Here is a 7,185-nt window from a genome sequence, read left to right as displayed (position 1 = left end):
TGTCCAGTGCTCATATCTGGGAGGACACGGGAGGCATTTTGACATACGGCATTTGCTCCCTGCTGCATTCAAATCCTCTGCCCCACCACTGCCCTCCAACCACCATACCCAGTGCATTTCCTACCCTCCATGCCCTCACATGCATTATCGCTGTGTTTGCAAGGCGGCTGGAGCAGGAGCAGCTCCCCCACCTTTGCTGGATCCCTTTGGAACAGGTGAAAACCCAAGGTGCTCAGAGCCACCAGCTCCCCAGCTAACCGTGCCTGTGGGCTGGCAGCAATTTGCTCTTTGCAGAGAAGCATCTTACAAAAAACCTTGTGCAAAAGAGTCCAAAAATTATAAAATAAAAAATCATTAACTCTAACTTTTTTGCTCCCTGCCCCACAGCACATTTCCACCTTCCATCTTACCAGATGTCATGGGAATCATCTGGCTGACAAGTCACTCTCCCCTGCTTCAGCTCAACATGCAAACTCTAGGCAAACAACTTTTAAAGCAATAAATGCTCCGCCTGAGCAGCAAGCACAATTTTTTTTCTATCGGATCATCGCAAGGCAAACCAGTAAGCAGCGACTGCAAGCAGCCTCTTGTTCTCTGCTGCTCCTCTAACTGCAGTTACTTGTTTTCAAGAGCTGCCTGCAAAGTTCAGCAAGGCTTATAGAAAAGAGACATTCCATTTCCCCAGAAAGCTTGCAACAACTAGAGGGCACACGAGGCTCGCAGGAGAGGTGGTCCTGCAAACCTCGCTTCAGACACGGCAAGGAGCTCCGTGCTCTGGGCAGGATTTCCCTTATGCACGAAGTAACACAGTCCAGAGGGGCATTTTTCCTTGCACTGCTGTCACACAAAGAGCAGAAGGCTGCAGGCAGCACAAATTAAACATATAACTGCTCATACTCTGTAGCTGCACTTCAAACCCTTCCTTACCACCTCTGGATCAAAGTCAGTCCCTGGCAGGACTTTATGAATAGGATGCACGGCACTTTTTGAGCAGCCACCCTGATTTCAAGGGCCACATCTAAATTAAAACCAAAACTTCTGGTCTCCCCGCACCCTGCCACCCAGGGCAAGGCCTGTAAGGAAAGGCAGGGCCCTGGCCTGGGCGGTGTGGGGAGCTGGGGCAGTGACAGGGTTGCTTTTGTGCTCTCCTCACTGGAGGCCATGGGCTTGCCTTTGTGCTCTCCTCACCAGGGACATGGCCCCCAGCTACTGAAAGAGCTGCTTTTGAGCGTTGCTGATGTCTCAAAAAGATAAAGAATAAACATGAAACGAAAACAGAAAGGTTTAGTTTTCTTCCTTAGAAAACAAGTTGGGTATTTTTTTCCAGAAGCATTAGGAACAACAGGATCCCTGTGAGAGGGGGCAGAGGTAAATCCACTGTCAGCAGCAAGAAAAAACAATAGCAGCAAGAAAAATAATTAACCGAGGCTTCATGGTTCATTTCAGTTTTCCTTCAAAGCTGCAAGCAGCCTGTTCTGCTAACCTAGTGATCTGTCTTGGGGAGTCTGCAAGCATCCAGCCAAACAGGAAAGCAAGCCCTTCTGGGAGGGCAAGAGCCAAGCAGCCGAGGACATGCCCACGGGGGGGGGGGGGGGGGGGGGGGGGGGGGGGGGGCTGCCATGGGGATGCGGCGTGGGCAGTCCTGCCATGCTGCTTTCCCTGCTGTGGCCCAGATCCAGCTGGAGAGTCTGCCATGGCTCCGCATTAGAAGTAAACACTGGGGAAAGCAGCCCCGCTGATCCCAGCTGCAGCCTTTGAGCACTGGATGCTCAGGATCAGAGTAGAACTGTGGGGTTCATAAACAAACACATAAAGCTTGACCTGAAGCAAAGAAATTCAATCCAATTGCAACTGCAAGCCAGCCCCTCCATGAGATGATCCTCATTATCCAGTGACAGCTTCAAAAGCAACTCTTCAAGGACATATGGGCATACAGTGCTGATTAAAAAATCAATACTGTATGTTTTTCATTTAAAACATTATGCACCATAAGTGCTGTGTTTCAGTCACACTGCTTGTCTTTTGATACCTAATGTTATCCTAAAACAGGGTTTGTGATGCCTTGATTTTAATTGCGTCGATGCCTTGATGTATTTAGAGTGCTTAGATCTTTTTTCTTGTTTTTTCAAGCAGATAACTGCAGAGAAGAAAAGACATTCCAGTGTGTCAGAAGGTCAGAGAACACCATAAACACAAATCAATCAGCTCATGAAAACATCACTAAATTTGTCTCATCTGTAATAAACACTCCAGACCTTCTGTGATTGCTTTGCTGGAGTTGCTAATTTATGCTGTTGATAGAGGAAGATTATGAACTGACTGTGTTGCAACCAGAATATTAGACATTAAAAGTTCATATAATCAACCTCCAGGTCATTTCAGCTGCTTTAAAAACCTTTGCTTTCCATATATCAAAATCAATGCCAGACTGGTAGAGGAGAAGGCCACAGGATAGCATCCCTCAGGACCTCACAGCTAATGGCGTTGCTTTTTGCAGCCTGCCAATGGGCAAATCAGCACATGTGCTCCTGTCAGCCCCAACTGGGAGACCCACAGAGCGTCTCTTGCCCATCACAGCACTGGAGCCTGGGGTAAAAAGCCCACAGTGTTGGGTAAAAAGCTTGCTGAGGGAGGAGAAGGCAGCACTGTGAAATAAGAGCATAAGACGCTGATGTTGTAGCAGGGGATATAGGACTCCAAAGCACTGTTCAGAACTGTTTCAAAATGCAGTTTGTTTTGGGTGGGGAGCTCACTGGCATATGGAGGAACACTACTGCTCTGACTTTGTGATTTATACAACTCTTTAAAAATAGGATAAAACACCACGACAAGCCCACAAATTCACGCCAATAGAGTGTGTGCTGACCTCTTAAACTCCAGAACTGACAGCTTCAGCCAGTAGGACTAGAAATGCTATAAAGCACTAGTGATTTTTCTGAACAGAAGGAAAACAGAAAAATCATATTGTTTACTCCTTGACTTAAAATGCTCAAAACTGTCGCATTCAGGAATGTATTTTTTCCTTTCTTTATCTTTTGGGAACAGCATGATTATTTTCTAAACGCACTACAGTGCACCAGCTGCATTATCTCAGGCTTGATAACCCTTGCACGCTTACCCCATAAAAGCATCCCTGAATTATCACAAAAAACAGTCAGGGCCAGATATATGCGGATGAGTTTCCATCAGATGAACCTGTCTTACTGGCTTTTGAAGCAAGTTTTCACTGCCACCGTAGACACACAGCATTTGTATATTTCATTCCAATTCATCACAAGCCACTTTAAACTGAAAAAAATAAAATGTACAATTTTTCAGAACTTACTGAAGTATATGGAGCTAGCAGAGAAACTATAGTGAGTCTCAAACAAAAGTTAAAAATGGACATATAAGCTACAGCTACAAGACAGAAGTACAGATGAGGGAAAAAATACATCTAGCATTAGGTAATCATTGGCAAGAAATGAGGCATGAAAAAAAATGGTATTTCTGTTCTAATTGCTACTGTATCAACATACATTTTCTTAAATCTTAGTTGTTAAAAGCCATAGTACAGACTTATAGGATGGTTGCCACATATCCCTCATTCACAATATTTTCACTGCCAACTATGTCTGCTAACCAAACTAAATTATCAGAAAGGAAGAGCTGCTGTCCTGACAAGAAAGCAGCTCTCCCCTGCTGCTACATGCATTGCTTTTCACTGTGCTTATGGAGAGTACACAGGCCACAATCCCTCCTGCCAAGCAAGCTCTTGTCAGCTGCCAGCAGTGTCCCCTAACTTCTATTTCTGCTTACAGCTGATCAGGTAGACTCCTCAGGATGTGGACACCCAGGGGCAAAATCAGGTATGTGTCCTTGGCCAGTGTCAGGCAGGTGCAAGAGAACTGCCCCCTTCCCCATCAGCCAGGCACACATTACTCTGGTGCTGTGCCTGAGCAAATATCTCCTGAGTCATGGCAAGGCTCTATGTTGCTGTAGACGCAGCACTACATTAACCCACCTGGCAAGCTCGGAGTTGCTTCACTCTATCTGCACCCATCTCTGGCAAGGGATGTGTTGGTGTCCTGCGGTGGCTCAGCGGAGCCTATTTTCAGGCAGCTGAATTACAGGCATGTGGAGAACTGCCCAATGAAGCAGTGGAAGGCACATGTTCAGACAGCTTGCTTGCCTTCCCCCCCCCCCCCCCCCCCCCCCCCCAGCCTATTAAACTCTCAAGCATCATTTTCCTTTTAAAGGCTTTAGAAAAACATGCAGAAAGCTGCATGCTTCCTTGGCAGTTTTACAGACCTGAAAGTAACTGGCAAGTGACAGGTCAGTAACTGTCAATACCCTTCTCCTCTTGGAATGAAATGCCATGAAGGTTGAGTTGGAGCCTGCCTCTCTCTGCTTCCTGTTTTGAATTTCATTTTCTTCCTCTAATCTCCACCTGGCACCTAAACCTCCTAATTTTCTTGATGCTGTTCCAGGGAAAACAAGTCAGCATTCAAAGTTCAGTATTGCTTCAGTATCTAAAGGTACAATCTTGCTGTTGCTGCTAAAGAGCAGAGCATCAGCAAAAATGGCTGTAGGCTGAAAACTACTGTAATGAAGCAAGTAAAGCTCTTTTTCAGTCCTTACAACTTATTTAAAACCCATTTCAGTCCATATCATGAAGTTCAAACCACACATGAATAAGGCTGATAACTGAACTCTCTAGTCAGGGAATTAACTGAGTGAAAGCAAATCCCAAACTTTTGACACATAGAGTACATTTAAGAGGAAAAAGATATCCGAAATAGCTGGAGGTATAGTTGTACACAGTAAAAGGTCTGTCCAGTAAAAATCAAGCGTAGGCATAAGCGCTGTTCTGCAACTAGATGGTCTGACGACTGTTCCTTACTTGAGTTCATATGTGCCAGTCTATACAGCACTGCTTACTGGAAAAAACACAGAAATAAATACATCACTGGAAGAAAAACTGTCCCCCCTTCCCCCCAGAGTCTTATCATCCTTGCCAGAAAGGCAAATACTCAATCTGCTGCTTGATGCAGTTTGCACAAAGAAACAAGTTGTGGGAATAGCACTTTGGGCTGAAAACTTGTCTGTAAAAGAAAATTTATTCCTCTTTCCATGCAGACTTTCTTCCCTTTGCTGGTGGTTGCTTCACTTCACTTGGCTCATTCTAAAGGAGAAAGATCAGAAAAATCCTGTTTGCATCTCCTAAGCACCACATTCTCACCTTCAAAGTGGGTTACAGCTCTAGAACTTAGTATTTCTGACATTGCAATTGTGCTGGAGTGCAGACTGACTCAAAAAATCTTTGGCCTGTGCTGCAGATATTTTCATACATGGTTAAGGGCACCTGAATTTTCTGCTAAGGCACTACAACAACAGTTAACTGATGCAACTCAGCTGATGGACTGGCAATTACTGAACACATATTTAAAAGTAATCAGGAAATAACAACTAGGGAGAATTTTCTTTCAGTTTGGCTGATCCCAGGTTTATTTCTCCAAGAAGCAAATATTAATCAATTAAAGCATTTTTATGAACGCCTGCATAACCTCATACACAGTATTTATTGTAATTAAAGACATAGCAGATGATTTCAGTTATCCTGATTTGCAAAGATGGTCCCTTAAGTAATGCAAAGCAGGGAGACAGCCACTCTAACCCAGGGACATTTTAATTAACAGCAAAATAATTTGATTCCAAGAGAAAACAGCATGACTTAATACACCTTGATATGCATTTCATATATCAAATTTTAAAGTTATAACCACAAAACCCCCACACAATTTAGATATGATCTGTAAATACAGGGCTGGTTGGAACACTAGCCATTTACCAAACAGGGGGGTAGGTATTCAGCTTGTTACTCAGCAACATCTCCTCATCATTGCTGTTAATCACTGAAAACCTGTTTACTTTCCAACATGAGCTATGACACCAGGAAAGGAGGAAAGAGAGTTTAGCTGGATGACTTTCAGCCTGCAATGAGAAAAACGGGGGGGGGGGGGGGGGGGGAACCATTAATTTGAACTAAAAGAAAATGTTTTTGCAAGTTTAACCATGACCAAGTAAGATTAAGCTTGGAGCCAAAGGCTGCTGGGAACAATGTTTGCTGCAGTCTCACCACACAGGGTCATGACCACAAGGGCAGCTTACAAAGGAATTGCTCCAAGCTCCTTCCCACCCATGTGCTGCGGCAGACTGTGGCGTGTTGTGCTCACAGTTACATGTGAGCCTGCACTGTAGAGACAATGAGCTGATCTCTGTTACAAAAAAAAGCATTTCCACGGGTTCCCCGAGTGGTTTTACAACACAGCACCCACAACAATGCACTGTTGGATGCCTTAGGCAAGCAATTCCACTGGCAGAAAACAAAACTTTAAACTATGGAAACTTTAAACTGGAAAACTCACTGTACTTAATCTCTCTGCAGTGGCACTGGGGCTTGGCAAAGAACAGGTGCAGGGATGCTCCCCTGAAGACTCCAAACATATGCATTCAAGGACTGAGCATTGCACAACAGTCCTTGTTACATGCTAAGTAAGAAGACTGGAGGTACCAGAGTGTTAAATCTCACACTCTAGGCATGTGGTTCTCCCACCTCTCACCTTATGATAGCTCACAAGACCGTAGCAAACACAGCACAAAAGCTGCACTTGACACAGGCGATCCAAAGGGAAGAAAGCACAGCAGTGAGACCCCCAGAGCCAAAAAATTTGTCATGTCTTCACTCTTCCTTATCACACATGCACAAGGCCCCCACTCCTCATTAAATGAAGTCTTGAACATCTGCAGGCAGAGAAGTTTAGAGATATGCATTCATACCGGTCATGTCTTATTCTCTTCCTATAGCTCTGGCCAAGAACTTCAGCAAGTTGCTCATTTCAGAAATCTTGGCCTTGAGGTTCTGGCAACATGAAGTGATATTTGGACTGATGTGATTATTTAACACTAATGAGAAAAACACAAGTAAGCAAATACTCCACATATTGAACAAAGACAGCTGAAGCTGACCAACAGCGTTGTTGTAAAACACTACGGATACACTAAAGAAAAATAACATAAGAAGCTATTGCGGAAGATGTAAGGCCTTAAATGAGAACATAAAAGAAAGGACCCAAGCCTTCCCCACAGAGCCACGAAAGCAACAACATACCAGAAACAGACCAGCTATTCAGAGAAACTTGAAAT

Source organism: Falco naumanni, chromosome 9, assembly GCF_017639655.2.
Source record: "Falco naumanni isolate bFalNau1 chromosome 9, bFalNau1.pat, whole genome shotgun sequence".
NCBI classification, from domain to species: domain Eukaryota; kingdom Metazoa; phylum Chordata; class Aves; order Falconiformes; family Falconidae; genus Falco; species Falco naumanni.
This window is presented reverse-complemented; position numbering follows the sequence as displayed.